Here is a 21,768-nt window from a genome sequence, read left to right as displayed (position 1 = left end):
GAGTCACCTCTGGTCCTCCAACAGGAGCACAGAGTGACATCATCATTATCCCCACCAATGAAGAGGATCTTATGCCAATGTTCAGGCTTGTCGCCAGGATTACAGCTGCCAAATGGCTGCAATGACCCTTGTATCACTGACCTCACAGGGTTAGCATGAAGAATGTCATTTACAAACCTTAAGCCTCCTTAGAAATTGGAATTGTTATTAAGACTAAAATCTAGTCAAGGTAGCACAATGGGGAGAGTGCCAGCCTTGGAATTAGGAAAACCTGAGTCCTAATCTTAGCTCTGATACTTTCTAGCAAGTTGTGTGGCCCTGAGCAAATAACTTAACCTCTCTCTGCCCCTCAATTTCCTTATCTGTAAAATAGGTAAATAATAGTACCCACTTCACAGGGCTGTTGTGAAAACCAAATGAGATCATATGTAAATCACTTTGCAATTCAATAAGTAAATTCAATCCAATAAACATTTATTAAGGGGCAGCTAGGTGGCGCAGTGAATAGAGCACCAACCTTGGAGTCAGGAGGACCTGAGTTTAAATCTTGCCTCAGACACTTAACACACACACACACACACACACACACACACACACACACATTCACACACACAAAAGTATCTGAGGGACCTTGGGCAAATCACTTAACTCCAATTGCCCTCCAAAAAGCAAAACAAATAAAAAAACAACATAATTACGATGCTGATAAGATAACATGATTTACTGGGAAGCAATGGAAAATCCTGAATAAATGGCACTGTTCAATTGGCATAAGGCAAGGCATAAAATATTCCCTGTTCAGTGAAAACAGACTTTTAAGTAAGAGTCAGACCACATACTGACTGGGCCCCCAAACAAATGAAAGAATTAGTGATCGAATAAATAAATAGATAAGCATATAAATAATTTAAATTTTTTTCATTTAAAAGAATCTCAGGACAGCTAGTTGTCACAGTGGATAGGGCATCAGTTCTTGGAGTCAGGACGACCTGAACTCAAATCTGACCTGAGACACAACTTGATATTCACTACCTATGTGACCCCAGGCAAGTCACTTAACCCTGATTGCCTCATTCCCGAAAAAAAAAAAAGTAACAAGCATACTGTTAGAGTGTAACGTCATGATGCCTTTTATAGGAGACATTTGCCTTCAAAAATCTTAACATGAAAAGATTCTGACACCCCCAGTATCTTCCAATGGTTAAGACCTTTGTTGAGTGGTCCTTATAAAAAGGTTTTTTTTTTTTAATATTCCACCTCATAAGATTTTTTATAGTATGAGAAATTCTATGATATTCACAGTCTTTAGATCATTATGGCATTGCACATTCATATCCATTAAAAGTGCCTAAATCTAAATAATAGCAAGATAGATTTTATAAAATCTAAATTTTCTAAAAATCTAAATCTAAATTTCAAAACCCAAGATGTTCTGTAATTTCATTTTTCTATATGCTTATAACAAATCCCCTTTACAATGAATTTTAAAATTTACCTGAATTTTGCATACATATTGTAATATTTGTCAAGTAATAAAAGTGGCATGCAACACCATATTTCAAGAAAAGCTACCATAATCTAGCACATGAACGATTTAATCTAGAAATTCACTAAATTTTTTAAAGATTGAGTTACTTGACTTCCAGTTAGAGTAGATAAATAAATGGACACAAAGGAACAAAACAAATCTAAATAGAACACCAGATTGAATAATTATCAAGAAATGTAAAGAGAAACCACATTAAAATCTTGCATCCTTGGGGCAACTAGGTGGCGCAATGAGTACTGGTACTGGAGTCAGGAGAACCTAAGTTCAATTCCGGTCTTGGAAACTTAACACAAAAACTAGCCATATGACATTGGGCAAGATACCCCCAATTGCCCTCCAAAAAGCAAAAAAAAAAAAGTTTCTCTATCCAACAAAGGACTGTCTCTCTTTCCCCCATCCCAACATATAGTCAAATGCCTAGAGATGCAAGTAGATAACAAAATAAAAATCCTGGAAGCACATCTTAACAATTTTCCAGGGTGTATATAAAGCATATGATACCTGGTACATATGAAAAATAGGACTGAAATGCTTAGAAAAGGAAAGCCTAGTGTGGTCATAAAATAGTAATTTTCAGACAGTTAGTTAATGTGATCTTACAGTACTCACCTTATGATGACACAGGATGCCAGATCACACAACTATGATCAGATATTCTCTAAACAACAAAATCACTACACTCTGAATCTAGTTAAAATATGGAAGCTTGGATTCTGCTATATAGAGCTCTAAAGCAGAGATATCAGGGACAATAGAAGACATTAGTAGGATCCACGAAAATGGAGTCAGAGACAAAAAGACCTAACCACTTCTTCTAAGGGTATATGAGAGGACAGTTCCAATTTGTGGTACAAAGTCAAAATTGGGGTTTGAAGCTTGAACTAAACAAATGGAAAATGCCACTAATTTCTTTAAAGACATATTTTGAATCCAAAGATTCCAAGAGACACACCCATTGGGTGAATATCTATATAACAAGTAAAATAAGAGCCTTAGGAAACACAAAAGAAAACAGAGAGCTTGGCCACAAGAGAGCTTGGGGGAGAAAATGAAAAAAAAAATAATGAAATTGTAAATGAAATAAAATTTCTGAAGAATTAAAGGGAAAACAAGTACCTTAGAATAAATGGTGCAAAACTTTATCCAACTAGTGTATTTGTTGAAAATTAGAATGACCCAAGCATAAATCAGTGACTCAATGTGACTAAGAAATATCAAGGGGAAAAAAAAAAGACTGCAAACACAGAAGAAAGAATACCATCTGTAGTTACAATTTAAAAGAAACTGAAATGCAACACAGGATAAAGAAAAATAATCCAAGAATCAATCAGACTTACTATAAATCATAATGTCTATTTCTTTGCCCCACTAACTCCCCTATCCCCAACACCTGGGTGGGGAGGAGACTGATTATCACAGAACCATTGTTATGAACACACACAAGACTAGATAGGTCCATAAGCCTCCATTTTTCAAAAGGAAGGAAATCTTGGAAAACAACATTTCTAAAAGCAAAAGAAGGCTTTCCAATAAAAAAATGTTTAACTTGTAAAAATGCGTGCAGAGAGGAAAATAGACCTTTAAAGAACAAAAAACTTATAATCATGTGTGTTGAAAATGCCAGAATTTAGGAAATGTTTGCAATGCAACCAAAGGAATGACCAGAATCATAGAAGGATAAATGCATTAGGAAAATTGGAAAGAAGATTTATGAATTTCTTATAGTCCAATAGAAGGAGAAGACTATAAGAAATTCAGATTATTAGTGGAGCGAAAATGGCAGTGTAGAAGCACAAAAACTCTGTGAGCTCTCCCCATAACCATCTCAAATAGCTATAAAATATGACTCTAAACAAATTTTAGAGCTACAGAACCCACAAAATGACAGAGAGAAACAAATCTCCCACTGAAGGCAACCTCCCTGGAAGCAGAGTTCTACTGTGGCAAGGAGGTAAAAAGTCAAGTATTGAGAGGCAACATGAGAAAGCAAAGGAAGCCAAGCAAGAACAGCAATCCAACTTTAGATTCCTTTTTTTGGGGGGACAAAATGTATCAAAGTATGGAATTGGTGGAAAATAGCAAAGTCAGAAATCCTGCATCAAAAGCTTCCAAGAAAAATATGAACTGGTTGCAGGCCATTGAGGAGCTTAAGGATTTTGAAAATAAAGTAAAAGAAATGGAGGGAAAATTGGGAAGAGAAATGAGAATGATGCAAGAAAATCATGAAAATAGAGTCAACAACCTGACTTAAGAAAATAACACCTTAAAATAGATTAACTCAATTAGCAAAAGAGGCCCAAAAAGCCAAAGAGAAGAATGACTTAAAAAGGTGTATTTTCCAGATGGAAAAATTAATTTCAAAAAGTCACAAAAGAGAATAATTCCTTCAGAATTAGATAGGAGCAAATGGAAGCTAATGACTTTGTGAGATATTAAGATACTATTAAACAGATCCAAACAAATGAAAAAAAATAGAAGACAATTTGAAATATTTCATTGGAAAAACCACTGACCTAGAAAATAGATACAGGAGAGATAATTTAAAAATTGCTGGATTATGTGAAAACTATAATCAGAAAAAGAACCTAGAAATCATCCTTAAAGAATTTCTCAAGTAAAATTGCCCTGATGTTTTAGAAAAAGAGGGAAAAATATAGGTTGAAAGAATCCACAAATCACCTCTTTAAAAAGATCCCAAAAAGAAAACTAGGAATATTATAGCCAGGTTGCAGAGCTCCCAGATTAAGGAGAAAATATTATAGGCAGTCAAGAAGAAACAATTTGAATATTGTGGAAACACAATCAGGATAACATAGGATCTGGCAGCTTCTACATTGAGGGATCTAATGGCTTGGAATACGTTATTCTGGAGGTCAAAGGAGATGGAATTAAAACCAAGAATCACCTACCCAGTGAAACTGAGCGTCATGTTTCTGGGGAAAATATGGTCATTCAATGAAATAGAGGACTTTTAAGCATTCTTGATGTAAAAAAAAACCAGAGTTGAATAGAAATTTTGACATTCAGATACAAGAAGCAAGAGAAGGTAAACAGGGAAAAGAAATCACAAGGAACTTATCAAATTGAACTATTTACATTCCTACATGGAAAAAACAATAAATGTATTTGTGTGTATAAATATATATAGATATATATGTAGATATGTGTGTATGTATGTATACATATATATTTATATAGGAGGGTATATGGGTGTATGAATACATATGTGAGTGTGTGTATTTATGTGTATGGGTACACATAGACAGAAGGCACAGGATCAATTTAATAGGAAGGGATGATATTTAAAAGGTGAAATTGAGAGGTGAGAGAGGAATATAATGAGAGGAGGTGAGGAGAGACAGAATGGGGTAAATTATCTCATATAGAAGAGGCAAGGGAAAACTGTTACAATGGAGGGGAAGAACAGGATGAGAAAAGGTAATGGGTCAACGTTACTCTCATTGAATTTGGCTTTGGGAGGGAATGACATACACACTGAATTGGGTATCTTGCCCCACAGGAGAGTAGTGGTGAAGGGGATGAGAGGGGAGATGATGGAGGTGAGGTCAAGTTGAGGGGGAAAGGTAGTTAGAAAGTTACACTTTTGAAAAGGGACAGGGTCAAAGTAGAGAATAGGATAAGTGGAGGGGTGTAATAGGATGGAGGGAAATAAAGTCAGTCTTTCACAATATATCCTCTAAGGAAATGTTTTGTGTAGCTACACATGTATAACCTGTATTGGATTACTTATCTTCTCAGTAATGGTGGGTGATGAGGGAGGAAGGAAAAGAATCTGGAATTCAAAGTGTTAAAATCAAATGTTTAAAAAATATTATTATTATTTTACATGCAACTGGGAAATAATGTATACAGGCTCTGGGATGTGGAGATCCATCTTGGCCTATCAGAAAGTAGGAGGGGTGGGTAGAGGAGAATATAGGAGAAAGCATACTGGGGGAGGGGTATACAGTAGCATTGCTGTTAGGGGGTGGTGAGTAGGGGAAAGATAGGGCAAAATACATAACTCAAAATCTTGTGGAAATGAATGTTGTAAACTAAAAATAAACATAAAATTTAAAGAAAACTTTTAAAAATGATTATTCGTGATAGGCAGAATGCTTTGTGCAGGGATACAGAAAAAGAAAGAGAAAACAACAACAAAATAAACAGTTTATCCTCTCATGAAATTTACTTTCTCTTTTGGGAGATAATATGTACTTAAGTAAGTACTTAAAAGAAACCTACAGAGTAAACAGAAGGTAATACCTTCAAGGGGAAGTCTTTAACATTTGTTACCTCCTTCAGGGGGTGGAAAATATACTGTGCTTTTAAGTAAGCCAGGGAATATAATAAGCAGAGGTGATCCATTCCTACTATTTGGGACAGACCATGGTCAGGAAAAGATAGAAGAGACAGGGAGCTATGAGAAACTACAAGAAGGTCAATGTTTCTGGAATGGAGTATATGTGTAGGGAAAGAAAGTACCCAACCTATGAAGAAAAACAATATAGTAGCATAGTGTTTAACAGATCCATTATCCAAATACCATGTTTAAGGACTCATGTTACAATAACCAAAAGAGAATGAAACAAAACAGAAACAGCAAAAAAAAAATCAAAAACAGCAATGAATTACTGGGAAACCAGAAAAATAGTCTGACAGAAATTAAGTTTAGAACAAGAATGTGCAGAATTATTTCCAAGTGAATACATGTATTACAATTAAGAAGTCACAGTACAGACAAATAAGAGTAGTAGGAATGTGTATACCTTCCAAAACTATGGATCAGAAAATATTTGGCCAAAGCAGGGATAGAGAGGTTCACAGGTGATAGAATTGATAATTTGAATTACTTAAAATTGAAATTCTCTTACATAAACTAAATTAAATAATTTACACTTAGAAGTAAAACTGACAACTAGGAAAAAAAAATATTCTCAGCAAAATTTCCCCCGACAAAGCCTTGAGATTCTAGAAATACAGAATGAATTACTTTTTTTTTTTTTGTTTTAAGCAATCGGGGTTAAGTAACTTGCTCAAGGTTACACGGCCAGTTATTTCTGGGTGTGGTGCTGAGTGTCTGAGCCCAGATTTGATACAGGTCATCCCGACACAGGAGCCGGTGCTCTTACTCACTGAGCCACCTGGCCGGCCCTAAGCAATTGGGGTTAAGTAACTTGCTCAAGGTTACACAGCTAGGTGTTTCTGGGTGGGTGCTAAGTGTCTGAGCCCGGGATTCAATCTCCAGGTCTTCTCAACACTGGAGCCGGTGCTCTTACCCACTGTGCTACCTAGGCGCCCCAAGAATGAATTACTTTCATATAAAGAATACTGCCTCTTCAGGGTATATATTTAACAACTTCTTGGAGATGGACAAATTTGATCTGATTTAAGTGAATAAATTCAAGTTCCATTTTTCAATATATAAATAGTCAAATAGGAACTTATAAATAGAAAATATAAAAGTTGTCAACAAATATGTAAAGAAAAAAATCCAAATTACTCATAATGATAAAAATAAACTACATATTGGCAAGTTACAACTCTAGACTTCTACTTCACACTCACACTTTGACAAAGATGACAAAAATGAAAGTGCTGGAGAGGCTGTTTGAAGAAAGTTTATGCAACATGTGAGGCTGGTAGAGCTGTAAACTGGTATACCATTATGGAAAGCAATTATCACTTATAATCAAAAGGTCATTAAACTGCGTGTACACTTTGACCCTGCAATATGACTAATAGCTTATACTACAAAAAGATCAATGAAAGAGTTTGTAAAAGCCCTATATATTTCTCTTAAGAAATTTTGCTGTAGCAAGGAACTGGAAATTTATATTGTACTAATCAAATGGCTGAACTTTTGGTATATGGATGTTATTAAACTTTATTGAGGTATAAGGAATGATAGAACAAAAGAAAGAAAATAATGCAATTAAAACATGCTAAAATATACAGAAGAGAAAGAATTTCAGAATTCATGGGGAAAAAGGATAATGTTGAAACTAACATTTGAGCTTATTATATATTTCTATTAAAAAAAGCTGTAGGTAATAAAAATTTATCACTTTATATACAATACAATTCATCTCTCCACATGTAAATTTTCATCTTTTTGGTGGTTGTAAGGTTCAGGGTAGTAAAAAAAAAATATTAAAAAATCTAACTGTTGAATACTCAAAAAAAAAAACCACATGGAAAAAGCATTGGAAATGGGTGATGAGATTTTGCACAGTCAAACCAACCCTCATTTTTGAGGTTTATTTGTTCATTTCTATGAATTTATTGTCTATTCTTCTTTAATCATTCTTATATTTTAAGGGAAAATGAAATTTTCCTTAAACAAGTGAACTTTCTGAGCTTGTAGATAATTCCTGTTCTAATTTTCTGACTTTTTCATCTTTTCTTCTATTGCATGTAACATGAAGAAATGAATAAAGTAATAATTTATGTTAGATTTAGATTTTTTGTACTAAAACCATTCTTGTAAGAAATCTTTTCTTTTACACAAGAAAATGAAGCTCCAAAATGGAAAGCTGTTCGTCTGTGACTGTCCACAGTTTATTTCTAGTCAAATGTATTACCTTTATATCATATTTTAATGAGACAGAATTTTTGGGGTGAAATGATTTGTAAAGAGTGTGTTTTGCTTATTAAGTGAGGTTCATAATCCCATTTCCGTCACCATAACTATGCTGATCTGCATCAAAGCCTTAATAAAAGTAACATAAGTTTCATTCAACTAAAAATGTCTAGTTGCTGCAAACAGAGTTCTTTGGCCAAAACTGCAATCTAGTTTCAATTATAAAAGAACTTTTACATTAATCGAAAGGTAATGGAATAAAAATCCATTTGCTGGTATATAATTGAATCCTTGTTTAATGGGAAATGGCACACAGTTATGAAATCACCTACCTTTCCACAATATTACAGAAGCTAAGATGTAATTATGTCATGAGTGGTCTATGCAAGGCAAACTGGGGTGGGGGGGAGTAATAATACAATCTACTGAATTTCTAAAGTTATTCTTCAATAAAACTATATTCCAAAAATATGTTCATAATAGCAGAGCACCTTCTGAAATTCCTATTAGCATTTTGAGGTTTGAGTAAGTTGAGCAGGACTAGCAAGAGGATCAAGGAGGACATAGTCAATTAGCTTTCTCTCCTCTCACTAAAAAAGGCAGGCTATCCTGGAGGGAAGGGTAGATGTCACAATCTTCATCATCTATTATCTAGTGTGAAGAGAGAACATTTCATACTATAGCTAAATAATTTTTTTTTGATGCTGTCTTGTTAGCTTAAAAAACAATAGTACAATAATGGGTTATTTCATGACTTTTCCTTTGAGTTAACTGTAATCTACCTCTATATCCTAGAAAACCCTTACTAGTCTTCTCTCTATTTTCCACTTTAATTATCATATGAGAATCTAGTTGAGGTCTCAGTTATAGCAATACAAGGTAAAGAACTGATCAATAAAAATAAACTGATAGACGTATGTATAAAATGGTTTTACATATTTGTGTGCATGTGTATGTATATATATGTGTGTGTGTGTATGTGCATACATACAGATATTTGCATCTAATGCTATCATCTCTAGGGGGGGAAGGAAGAAAAAAGTTACATGATAACATCATTATATATTTAAAAGAAATACCAAGTTGTACATAATAGATGAGCAGTTTCATGTGTAAACATCTTTTTTTTTAATTTTCTGTCATGACAAAGCTTGTGTTATTTTATAGGTAAAGAATAAAATATTAAAAAGAAAATATCAATTTTAAATCATTAGAAGTGTGTGTGTGTGTGTGTGTGTGTGTGTGTGGAAATGGTAGGGGGAATTTAGGAGACCTGTCTATATTATCCTGTCATAGCTTTTGTCTAAAGGAGACTTTTTCTATTCTACATTGCAGATTCAGATATAGTCAAAATTTTGAATTAATCAAAGTTTCTTTTTAATATGATTATTTTTCACTCCTTATTTTAACTTGTGATGGTACCAAGGTTCCCACTCCTCTCTGAATTAGGCTATTTTTTTTTGTTAGGCTAGTTTTTTCCTTAAAATACAACAGAGCCAGAAATTGTTTCACCGAGTTGTGAGGCAAGGCTATAATTGTACCTTCCTTCATGAAACTTCCTGGTAGCTTCTAAACGATTTGATGGATTTGGTGGAACAAGGATTACACATGTATAATAAGAAGTAATTAAAAAAACTTTTCTGTGTGTCAATAAAAAAAAGGTGATTAGGATTATGGAATGATTAGTTAGAGTAAAATGGTCAGGAACAAAGTAAGACTGATGGAGTTAAGGAGGAACTTGATAGAAATAAGCACAGTTGGGTTTGTGTTATTGTTTCTGAAACATTAGCTAGCACAATGACTTACGAATAGCTGGTGTTTAAGAAATGTTTGTTGAATTGACTTGAAGTGGGAAGAAAAGTAGAATAATGATTTCAGGCTTTAGCAAGGACAAGGGACTTTTTTTTTGCTTGTTATTTTTAGGATTCAGAAGAACTTAACATTTTTCTAAACAGAGGAAAAAGGATCCAGTAGGTAGGGAGTGATAAAATATGATTTAATGCTCAATGTCTCAGGGGATATAGAAAAGTTAGGGATAAGAGTCAGAGGAGAGGGGCGGCCAGGTAGCACAGTGAGTAAGAACACCAGCCCTAGAGTTGGGATGACCTGGGATCCAATCCAGGCTCAGACACTTAGCACACACACAGAAACACCTGGCCACGTAACCTTGAGCAAGTTATTTAATCCCAGTTGCTTAGGAGTGGCCAGGTGGCTCAGCGAGTAAGAGCAACAGCCAAAGAGTCAGGATGACCTGGGGATTGAATCTGGGCTTAGATACTTAGCACCACACCCATAAATAACTGGCCGTGTAACCTTGAGCAAGTTACTTAACCTCAATTGCTTTAAAAAAAAAAGAGTCAGAGGACAAGGACCCTGCAACCTTTAATACAGTATGGAAGAAGGAGAGATCCAGGGAATCAAAGAATGTTAGAGATGGAAAGGACCTTAAATTCATCTTATTTAGCCCAACTACCTCATTTCACAAGTGAGGAAAACAAGACAAAGATAGTTAAATTATTTTCTTCAGCATGATTTTCTTTTGTTTTTCTTTATTAAGTATGAAGAATTAATTGTAAAAAATAAGAATGAAAATAAATAATGGAGAGTTAATAAATAAGATAGAGTTACTATAAGATATCATCTAACCAACCTTGATGATTCAGCTACCTAATTAAGACAAAATACATTCTCAAATGAAGAAAGAATTTTAAAATATGTTTTCAGGACCACTATCATTTAACTGAATAATCATGGAGAACAAAAACTACATGGCAGGATTAAGGAAGGTAAAGTATTCTGATTTTCAGGGGGGGAAAGTGAATTGAGTCTGAAATAATATGTCAATGACCTTGATTTTGATACTTGGCCTTTTTTGAATTAAAAAAAATCCTTGTAATGCATAGGTATGGTAAAAAATAAATCCCTATATTATCTCTATGCAAAAAAAGTGGCTCAATTCACATTTAGTCCTTTACCCCCTCCCCACCCTTCTTTAGAAATTGCCTTAAGCACAGGGGTAGCAGCCATGACCTCAGTCAAAACAAAAGCAAAACTAGACCCAAATTAAAAAGAAAATCAGGGAAACCATATTGTGTGATATTTTATAATGTAACCATTTGAAATAATATACACAGAGTTTCTTTATATCTAAATCTTAATATCTAAAAAATATTATCTTTATAGAACAGAATCAAATGTATAGAAAAAAATCCCTAACTGATAAATGGTTAAAGGATATTAATGGGAAGTTTTCAGAAGAAGAAATCAAAGCAATAGTCAAATGAAAAACTTCTCTAAGTCTCTGATGATTTTAGAAATGCTAATTAAAAGAAACCTGAGGTACCACTCCAGACCAATTACAAATAACAAATACTGGAGGGAATACAGGAAAAAGTGTACTACTGAACTGCTGGTATAGTAGTGAACTAGTCCAACAAATTCTGGAGAACAAACTGGAAATATGCCCAAAGGTCTATAAAACTGTTTATTCCTTTATCCCAACAATATTATTGCTAGATCTGTATCCCAAAGTGATCAGAGAAAAAGAACAAAAAATATTTGTACATAATGTATGTACAAAATATATGTATAAAATATTTGCACACATCTTTTTGTGGTGGCAATTTGGAAATTTTGGGGATGATCATCAACTGGAGGATTGTTGAACAAACCATGGTATGTGATTATGATGAATATTACTGTCTTGTGGGAAGTGATGTGGAGGGTTTTTCAGAGGGGAAATGGTAAGACCTTTATGAAATTATCCAAACATAAGTGAGAAAAACTTGGAGATCATTGTGTACAATAACAGTAATGTTGTAATGATAATCAACTGGGAAAGACTTGACTATTCTGATCAATACAGCAATCTAAGACAGCTCCAAAGGACTCATGCTAAAACATGCTATACACTGCCAGAGACAGAATTGATCAACTCTGAGTGTAAATTTACATGTTATTTTCTTACTTTATTTGTCATGCATTTATTTTTTTGAAAAATGGAAATAAGTTTTACATGATTTCACATGTATAATATATATATATATATCCTTCTAAGTGGGTGTAGCAGGCATTGACAGGATGGAGAGAATTTGGAACTCAAAATATAAAAATAGTGTAATAAATAAATAATAAAATGAAATGTTTAAAAAAAGAAATCACTTTTATCATAGTTCTGAGTCCATATAGAAAGCACTGTGTGCCATTGCAGATGAAAACATCATTGTCAACCACTTTGATTGTCATTTCCTCTCAGACCCTGACAGTAAAGGTTCCAGATATTAAAACCAAGAGCATTAGTTATAGCAGTGTCTTCCAAGGAACTTGAGCTGCTTTTTGATAAACCGACAGAGTCATCATTAAAGGTAGACATCACTGAAAAAAAAGGGAATCACCTTCCTCATCATTCCCACACATAGGAAAGGGAACAGATAAAGGAATACATCATGTGCCAAGGATGTCAAACAACCACTGCCACCTGAATCACCATTTCTTCTCAGACCCTGATGGAGAAAGTCCAGGAAGCTAAACCCAAGAGGCTTTACAAAAGCAATGCTTATAGGCTAGTGTAAAATGGTTCAATATCAGAAAGTGAAATGATTTTATCAGTGGAAAGTACCTTAAAGAAGAGACTAAAGAGTTTATACTAAGGACAGTGTTTTACTTTATTCATTGCTGCTATTCTGTAAAGATCATGGGGTCTTTCCAAGTGATTTGCACATGAAGCTTTCCATATCTATTGTCTCTCACATAGAATGTGAGCTTCTTGAAATCAGGGACCCTTAACTTTTCTATTTGTGTCCCCAGTGCTTACTTAAGTGATTTATATTTAGTAAATGCTTTAAAAATAATGCTTTATTCATTCACGTAGATAACAATCTCTATTAGCTGCTCTCCAGATTAGTCATAAATTATTGCATTGATCCATGTTCTCAAGTGTTAAAATGTTCTCTTATAAAATATTCTTATAATATATATTGCACTGATAATTCTGCTTACATTGTTTTGCATTTGTTTATGCAAATATTCCCACTTTTAAATGAAATTGTCCATTTTTTCTTTTGTCATAATAGCACATCTATAATTCATATAACATGGAGATGATCACAAGATGGCAGGGAAAAGGCAGGAACTCATCTAAGCTCTCCCCTAAAAACCTCCTAACATCTTTAAATAATGCCATAAAAACAATTAAAGAAACAGTAGAACCCACAAAATAATATATATAATATAATATATATAATATAATATATATAATATAATATATATTATATATATATATAATATAATAAGGGTGCAATAATTTTCCAGTCAATGAAAACTTAGAATGTCAGCGGGAAAGGTCTGTCACACCTGAATTTGAGTGCAGCACAGTAAAGCACAGACCTAGCCAGGGGAGACCTGGATCCAGCAAACTTGGAGGAGACATGGGGAGACAGTGAATCATCAACAGCAGCAGTTGCCTCTGGAGTTCTGTAAAGCCAAGCACAAGCAGCTTTCCAGAGGATGGCTGTTGTGAACATCTTTTCAAGATTCTGATTACACAGTATAGTGAACACTCTATTCCATAACAAATTGGAGAAAAATATTCACAGTAAATAAAGGTATAGCATTCACACTGTTACAACACATCTCTGAGAATCAAAATACAGTATTCACAACAACTTATTATTAATATGGCCACATAGTTTTCATCACAGTGGTCACAAAATTTTCAACAAAGAACAACCATTTAGTAACTCAATAATTCAATCATCCTTGAGGGAGTTTGACAATAGTCAAAGTTCTGCACTGATGGGGGCATACTAAATTAACTTAATCAGTTACTTATTCAGTCATCATTCACTTAGTACAATCATTTAGTCAATCAGTCATTCAATCAAATCAGTCATTTACTATTCAATTGGCATAAAATACACAGACCCTCACCACTAGATCTCTAGTAAATTAAAATTTCTCAGACATCACACAGTATGCAAGTAAAGTCTTCTTTCAGCTTGACTCAAGGTAGTCTCTCTGATTCCCTGGATCCCTTTCCATGGTCCCAGATCCTACACAGATTCACCAAACTGTCACCTGGGTTCAAAAGCAGACATCTCCCCAGTCCTTGTCAAGCTCTCCATGCAGTCTCTGTTCCATGCTGAATCTCACAGTATCCAGTCCACCTCAAGTCCTTTAGAGTCTCTGTTCCTGTGAAATCAAGCTTTAATAAAGCTACCAACAGGTTCATGCAAAGTACCAGCATCATAGTCATGCCTCCTCAGTCTTCGGCAGCTCTGGCTAGCCCTAGGAAATCCTTAGCAGCTCTGTCAGTCTCTTGGACTGCAGAAGTTCCAGCTGGTTCCCAGAATCAAACTCACTTAATCCAGGTTCTCCAAATCAAAATCATTCTCTTAAGCCAGAGAGGGGCTTTCCTCTTCAGCCTCCCAAGCTCCTCTTCAGCATTCCCAGCAGCAGCAGCTTCTGCCACCTTGGAGCTTGCTCCAAGAAGATCTGTCTGACCCAGCAGGGCCTTCTCCTTATATACACACAGAGCATTAGTTGCTTCCTTTTTCAGCCAACCCCTTCCTGTTACATCAGCAACATGGGTTCATACCTTCTGTTTCTTTAGCAGAGGATTGATTAATTACTAAGTGCTAAGTACCTGTTACATTTGCCAATATGAAGGAATGTCAAATTCAAATTACATCACCATTACAAGCTCAGCTCACAGTAAGGGGATTAAACATTCGAGTTGAATAACTAGTCAGGAGACTGCAGTTGTCTCTTTACTGGCCCTGGAAGCAATACTAAATTGCTTTGTTCATGCTTATATCTGGGTCACAGTCTTGGGAGCACTAGCAAACCAAAACTTACAGACACAGTAGAATTTGTGGGATTCTTGTCACAATTCCAGGGCAGAAAAGAGTGCTTGCGGTCACACATATATCAGAACTCAGGCCAGGAGAGTAACAAACAGATTTTTATTTAGGGAATACCACCTTGGAAAATCTGAAAACTTATGGGTCCCTAGAAGTATCTCTGAAAAGAGCTGCAGAAACCCCTGAATATTGGGACAGCATATGCTCTACCTTTGAAGTGGAGCCACACTGAAAAAAAATAAACAAACAACAGAAAGGAATTCTGATCATAGGAAGTTGATATGGTAACAAGGAATATCAAAAGATATACTCAGAAGTCAACAAAGTTAAAGTTCCAATATTCAAAGTCTCTAAGAAAAATATGAATTGTTCTTAGGTCATGGAGAAGTTTAAAAACTATTTTGAAATTCAAAAAAATAAAAGTAGAAGAAAAATTGAGCAGAGAAATGAGAGTGATGCAAGAAAATCATGAAAAATAAGTCAATGGTAGGGCGGCTAGGTGGCACAGTGAATAGAGCACAGGCCCTGGAGTTAGGAGGACCTGAGTTCAAATACAGCCTCTGACACTTGACACAATTACCAGCCATGCAACTTTGGGGAAGTCACTTAACCCCAACTGCCCTCCAATCCCCACCCCCCCCCAAAAAAAAAGTCAATAGCTTGGTAAAGAAGACACACACAATACTGGAGAAAAATAACACCTTTAAAAAAATAGACTAGGCCAAAATGTAAAAGTGATACAAAATGCCAATGAACAAAAGAATACCTTAAAAAGCAACATTGTCCAAATGGAAAAAGAGGCTAAAAAATTCAATAAAGGAAAAAAAGCTCCTTAAAAAGTAGAATTTGCCAAATGGAAAATGAGGTACAGATGTTCACTGAAGAAAATAATTCCTTGAAAATCTGAATTGAGCAAATGGAATCTAATGATTTATGAACAATCAAGAAAGAAAACAAAGCCAAAAAATGAAAAATAAAGAAAGACAATGTGAAACATCTCATTGGAAAAAGAACTGACCTGGAAAATAGAGCTAGGAGAATTTTTTTTTTAATTATAAGACTACCCAAAATCAAAAATGAAAAATGGCCCTAAACTTCATCTATCAAGGAAAAAAAAAAACTGCACTGATATTCTTGAATATGATACCAAAAGAGAAATTTAAAGGATCCACCAATCACCTCTTGAAAGATATCCCAAAATGTAAATCCACATGAATATTATAGCCAAATTCCAGAGTTCTCAGGTGGATGAGAAATTATTGCAAACAGTCAAAAAGAAACAACTCAAGTATCATTGAGCAACCTTCAGGATAACAAAAGATTTAACAGAATTGGCATTAAAGGATCAGAGGGCTTAGAATATTATACTCCAGAGGGTAAAGGAGTTAGGATTACAACAAAATATCACATACCCAGCAAAATTGAACATAATACTTCAGGGGGAAAAATGGAAATTCAATGAAATTGAGGACTCGAGCAATTTTGATGAAAAGACCATAGCTGAACAGGAAATCTGATTTTGAGTAATTTCGAGTAAATTTCGAGTAAAATCTGTAAGACTAGAGAGGAGCATAAAAAGGTACAAGGGATTCTTGAGGTTAACCATTTTATATTCATACATGGAAAGATGAAACATATATAAGAACTTTCTCATTATTAGTGAAGTTAGAAGGAGTTTGCATAGAAAGAAGGCAAAAGTGTTAGTTAAAAGAAGGGATTATAGGTAGAAAATATGAAAGGGAAAGAAAGAGGAATGCACTGAGAGAAAGAGAAAGAGAGAGGTTGGATGAGGTAAATTATTTCACACAAAAGAGGCAAGAAAAAAACTTTTACATTGGAGAGGAAGATGGGGTAGCTGAGAAGGGAGTGAGTGTACCTTACTCTCATCAGAATTCTCTCATATAGGGAATATCATACATACTCAGTTGGGTATAGAAACCTATCTTACCCTGCAGGATAGCAGGAGGGGAAGGGGACAATATAAGGGGGGAGGGAGTGATTAGAAAGGAGGGCAGTTTCAAGTAGGTGGTAGACAGAATCAATACACTTTTGAGGAGGGACAAGATGGAAGAAGAGAGAAAATGGATTAAATAGGGTGAATAGGATGGAGAAAAATACATTTAGCAAACATAACTGAAAAATAATTGAAGCAAGTTTCTCTGATAAAGGCCTCATTTCTCAAATATATAGAGAACTGAGTCAAATTGATAAAAATAAGAGCCATTTGCCAGTTGAACAATAATTAAGATATATGTTCTATTTTCAATTGAAGTAATCAAAGCTATGTATAGCTATATTAGAAAGTGGTCAAAATTGCTAATGATTGAAGAAGTGTAAATTCTGAGGTACTACCTCATACCTATTAGATTGGTTAATAGGACAGAAAAGGAGGATAATAAATATTGTAGAGAATGTGGGGAAAGTGGGGAATGTGGGGAAAGTTAATGCACTGCTGGTGAAGTTGTGAACTGATTCACCCACTCTATACAACAATTTGGAACTATGCCCACATGGTTATAAAACCATGTATATCCTTTTACCTTGCAGTACCACTACTAGGTCAGTATCTGCAAAGCCAAAAACAAACAGACTTCCAGAGGACTGCTGCTGTGAACAGCTTTAAGGTTCTGATCTCTATAGTGATCTCTAACAGTGAGCTCTCTATTTATTCAGCAGTAAATTAAAGCAAAACATTCATAGAAACCAAAATACAGTACTTACAATGTTATAACAACTTATCACTAAAGTGACCACAGAGTTTTGACCAAAGTGGCCACACAGTTTTAAGTAAAAGATACCATTCAGTAAGTACTCAACTCAGTCATCCTTTAGAAGCAAGCCTCCTTAAGGGACACAAAGTACAAATGTCAAAGTTCTGCACCCATAAGTGACATTGAATTATGATATTCTCAGTCAGCACTAAATACCCAAGGAGAGGTCTTTTCATCTTGACTCAAGGCTGGCTCTCAGATTCTATGGTACCTCTTCCACAGGTCCATCTCCTGCCTGAATCTACCCAATCACCACCTGGTTTCACAGGAAGGCAACTCCAGCTCCTCTTCCAGCTCCTCATCAATCTTCTTGTCCAGTTCCTTGTCTAGTTACACATTAAAGCTCAAAGTGTCCAGTCCATCTCAAGTCCTTCAAAGTTTCTCTTTCTGAGAAGACAAAGCTTAACAGATCCACAATAACATACATGCACTCTTCTGGCACCATCTTCAATTCCCTATCTCTCTGTGAAATCAAAAGAAATCCACAAACAATATCCAAGAGGTCAACACAAATCATTAGATAAGGCCCAGGGCCTATGAAACCCTCCTCCAGGGCTTCTATAAACAGACAACCAGAAAATCCTATTACAAGCCTTCCAGTAAGGTCCCAAGGCTTCTGTAGAAAGCATTACAAACAAAAATCAACACAGACCGAACAGAAAGAGTGCCAGGATACCACAGGTTTTCTCCTTCTTAACTCTGCCACCACAAGAGTTCTCTTATCAGTTCTGCTCTCTCGCAGCTTGGTCTTCTCCTTATATGTGATCGTTAGCTCATCCCCTTCCTGTTGCATGTACAACAGGGGTTCACAAGTTGTAGGATTCACAAGTTGTGGGGTTGACAAGTTCTATTTCTTAACAAAAACTTGAAATAATCATGGCCAAAAAAGTTAAAAGAAACTTGAACTGAAACAGGGTGCTAAATAAGTAAATAGCTGAAACAAGGTGTTAAGTACCTTTTGCTTGCCATTATGGTATCCCAAAAGAGATTTTTTTAAATGGAAAAAGGTCTATATACAGAGAAATATTTATAAGAACTCTCTTCTGGAAGCAGGGAGTCAGGAGTATGTCCATCAGCTGGGAAATGACTGAAGAAAATGTGCTATGTGATTAGTGATAGAATATTATTGTACTATAGAAAATGATAAGCTGCATGCTCTCAAAAAAAAACCTGGAAAGATTTATATCATCTGATGAAAAATGAAATATACTGTTTACAAAGTAAAAGCAATACTGTCGGATGATAAACACTCAATGACTTAGCTATTCTCAGCAATACAATGATCCAATACAACTACAAAGGACTTAACAGTGAAAAATTTTCTCCATTCCCAGAGAAAGAACTAATGATGTCCAAATACAGATTAAAGCATAATATTTTTTTCTTTATTTTCTTGTCATTTTTTTGGTCTATGTTTTCTTTCACAACATGACTAATATGGAAATATGTTTCACAAGAAAACATATGTATAACCTATACCCAAATGCTTACCTTTTCAATAAGGAAGGTAAGGGTGGAAGGAGGGAGGGTGGAAAGGAGATAATTTGGGAATCAAAGTTTTAAAAATGAGTTTTGAAAATTGTTTTTACATGCACTTTGTAAAAAATGAAATATCACATTAAAAAAAATCTATAACAAAATAAAACAAAAAATCATGTAAGATAATTTGTTCACCAATTTCCTAATCAACTGGGCACCTCCTTAGCTGTTTGTTATTTTTTAACCACTAAAAAGATGTTACAAATATATTTGTACATGTGGATCCTTTCTTCTATCTTTGAACACTTTGGTATACAGACCTGAGAGTATTATCAATGGGTTAAAATGAATGTACATTATATATAAGATATGTAATGTACAGTAATATTGGGACATAGATTTCAATTGCTTTCCAGAATTGCTAGAACAATTCCAAACTCCACCAGTAGTGCATTAAAGAATATGTGATACTCTATATTCCTTGTTTGTACATTAGCTATTCCGATTTCTAAATATCCAGAAGATAATATTTTCTTGAAACTTCTAGTTCATTATTATGTGATCATTTGTATCCAATTCATTGGTGCATTTTCAGATTACCCTAGTATATTATGTAGAGTCTTAATCCAAAACTAATTTCTACCATAATCATTTCCATTATTCCCTGGTAACTTTTTGTTTTTGGTCAAAAAATGAATTGTCAATCAAGTAATTGGCTAAGGTCTTTGATCTTATTGAAGTTTGAAAGATTAGATTGCTTTACTTGTATACTTTGTGTCTTTCTTCTCTCTTGTTGATTCAATTCTAATATTTAACCAGTACAAATCAATTTGACAACTGCTATTTTGTAATAAAATGTCAAAGTTTTTGCTAGGCCCTTTCACTTTTTTTTTTCACCTGGATTCATTAACTTTTTTCACTTCAGATGAATTTCATCATTTTTTTCTGGTTCTGTGAATTATTCCTTTAGTAGTTTGATTGGTTTAAAAGTTAATAAGTAAAATGATTAAGGTAATTTAAAAAATATTTTACCATATTGCTTCAACCTACCCAGGAGTGATTAATATTCCTCCTATTATTTAATTGTGATTGTATTTACAAAAAGATTGATTTGTAGTTGTGTTCATGTAGTTCCTCTGGGTCTTATTATTTAGAGTCCCATGTAGCATATATTTTTGTAAATTTTTTTAACAGTTCCATTCTAAATTTTCCTCTTGAGTTTTACTGTTAACAAGCAGAGATGCTGATGATTTATGAGTTTTGTTTTAAATCTTGGAACTCTTCTGAACTTAATGTTTTAATTAATTTTAGGCTCATAATATCATCTATAGAATTAATAATTTTGTTCCTAGTTTGTCTCTGATACAAATATATCCTCTTCCCTGAATTATTTTTTCTTGTATTAGTGCTATAAGTAATATTTCTAGAAAAAAAAATAGCAGTATCAATAATTGACATTCTTGTCCATAGACTTCATGCTTAATCTTTCTGGAAAGGTGGCTATTTTACTTCTATTACTTGTGATGCTGGGTTTTGTGTTTAGATTTTTACAGACAAAATGTAGACAAGCATGTCCAAATTATTTGTTAGTGAAAGACCATTTATTCCTCTGTTTCCTATTGTATTTTGTCAAAAGTATTTTTCTCTATTTATTGATATATTCATATGATTTTTGTTCTTGTTATTAGTTATGTCGAAAGTTTTCCTGATTAAAAAATCACTTTATGTTACAAATACAGTTTGATCACAGTGTATAAATTTTTTTGAAAAAGATTTTTTGCAGAAAAGGGAACCCCACTCAGAGAGAGGAGCAAGGGAAGAGGGAGAAGGAGACAGAGAAGATGGGGAGGACTCAGAGTGGCAACAATACAAGAGGTCAGTGACCACCGGCTCTGAAGTGAAAGTCCTTTGAAAATTTCTGACTGTTGGAAGAACCTGAAGGTCAGTAAGGATTAGGAAATGGAACAGTTAGCCCGGGTCTTGAAGATGATGAAAATATGACACAAGATGGACAAGGAATGATTTTTGGACCTCCAAGAACAATTTATGAAAAGCAAATATAGAGCCTTAAAGATACAGATTGGACCGAAATATCCAGAAACCACCTCATTTGTAAGATTTGTAATAAAATTTCATATGAATGGACAAATAGTTCTAATGGAATGGTGTATCCAAGAGTCATATCTGCTAGCAAAATGGCAGAATTTATATAGCATCAAAGTGATGCTTCAAGAGTTTCCATGTCTATTGATGTGTAAAGAAAACATGAAGTTTGCTCAGCTGCCTGAATGACAATGTTACAGCAATTAATAATAATTAAAAAAAATCTTCCTCCTTTGTTCAGTTTGAAGCTGTCTTCTTTTTCCACAGTAGTAAATTTTCTAAATGCATCTTGTACACCTCAAATTACTGGAAAGGAAGTTCCCATTCAAAGGCAACTTATCTTAAGATACTGTAAATGATACATTTTTTTTTGCATTTGAAATATGAGCTCTGCTATAACAAAAAAATATTTTTTGCATTAAA

At 34.4% G+C, this 21,768-nt stretch overlaps 1 pseudogene; it reads left to right on the top strand.

The window, feature by feature from the left end:
• Positions 1–21,552, top strand: part of LOC138171092 (ubiquitin-conjugating enzyme E2 variant 1-like) — a 99,778-nt pseudogene extending 78,226 nt beyond the window's left edge.
• The last annotated feature ends 216 nt before the right edge of the window (positions 21,553–21,768 follow it).

This window comes from Petaurus breviceps, unplaced genomic scaffold, assembly GCF_028583685.1.
Source record: "Petaurus breviceps papuanus isolate PSGF00001 unplaced genomic scaffold, PetGlider_PUasm1.0 41, whole genome shotgun sequence".
NCBI lineage: Eukaryota > Metazoa > Chordata > Mammalia > Diprotodontia > Petauridae > Petaurus > Petaurus breviceps.
The sequence above is the reverse complement of the archived record's forward strand: the minus strand, read 5'-3'. Positions and strand labels throughout refer to the sequence as shown.